This window comes from Arachis duranensis, chromosome 9, assembly GCF_000817695.3.
Source record: "Arachis duranensis cultivar V14167 chromosome 9, aradu.V14167.gnm2.J7QH, whole genome shotgun sequence".
NCBI classification, from domain to species: domain Eukaryota; kingdom Viridiplantae; phylum Streptophyta; class Magnoliopsida; order Fabales; family Fabaceae; genus Arachis; species Arachis duranensis.
This window is the reverse complement of record NC_029780.3, coordinates 46220741-46222042: the sequence shown is the minus strand read 5'-3', so window position 1 is coordinate 46222042 and position 1302 is coordinate 46220741.

Sequence of the window (1302 nt, the reverse complement as noted above, 5' to 3'; positions counted from 1 at the left end):
TTTTATTTTATTCTTATTTTGTGTTTTATTAGGTACATGATCATGAGGAGTCACGAAAAAAATATAAAAGTTAAAAACAGAATCAAAAACAGTAGAAGAAAAATCACACCCTGGAGGAAAGGCAGACTGGCGTTCAACGCCAGTAAGGAGCATCTGGTTGGCGTTCAACGCCAGAACAGAGCATGAATCTGGCGCTAAACGCCAGAAACAAGCAATATTCTGGCGTTTGAATGCCAGGAATGTGCCTTGGAAAAAGCTGGCACTGAACGCCAGTAACAAGCATGAAACTGGCGTTCAACGCCAGAAACATGCTACATATGGGCGTTGAACGCCCAGAACATGCTTTACATGGGCGTTGAACGCCCAGAATGTGCATCACCTCGGTGTTTAAACGCCAGAATGGTATGCAAAGGCATTTTACATGCCTATTTGGTGCAGGAATGTAATTCCTTGACACCTCAGGATCTGTGGACCCCACAGGATCACCTCAGGATCTGTGGACCCTACAGGATCACCTCAGGATCTATGGACCCCACAGGATCCCCACCTAACATATTCCCACCTTACCTCCTAATCCTATTTCACTCTTCCCCATGTCACACTTTCCATCAACTTCAATCTCTCTTCCCAATTACCCCCTTCACCACTCACATCCATCCACTATTCCCCAAAAACCCCACCTACCTTCAAAATTCAAAAACACTTTCCCACCCAATCCCACCCTAAATAGCTGAACCTCACCTCTCCCCTTTTCCTATATATACCCTTCCATTCTACTTTATTTTCACACAACACAAATCCGCTCTTCTCCACCTTGGCCGAAACACCATCTCTCCTTCTCCTCCATATTTTCTTCTTCTTCTTCCTCTCTTCTTTCTTCTATTGCTCGAGGGTGAGCAATATTTTAAGTTTGGTGTGGTCAAAGCATAATCTTTTTTTGTTTTCCATTACCATCAATGGCACCTAAGGCCAGAGAATCCTCTAGAAAAGAAAAAGGGAAGACAAAAGCTTCCACCTTCGAGTCATGGGAGATGGAAAGATTCATCTCCAAAAGCCATCAAGACCACTTCTATGATGTTGTGGCAAAGAAGAAGGTGATCCCTGAGGTCCCTTTCAAGCTCAAGAAAAATGAGTATCCGGAGATCCGACATGAGATCCGAAGAAGAGGTTGGGAAGTCCTACCAACCCCATGCAACAAGTCGGAATCTTAATGGTTCAAGAGTTCTATGCCAATGCATGGATCACTAGGAACCATGATCAAAGTATGAACCCGAATCCAAAGAATTATCTCACAATGGTTCG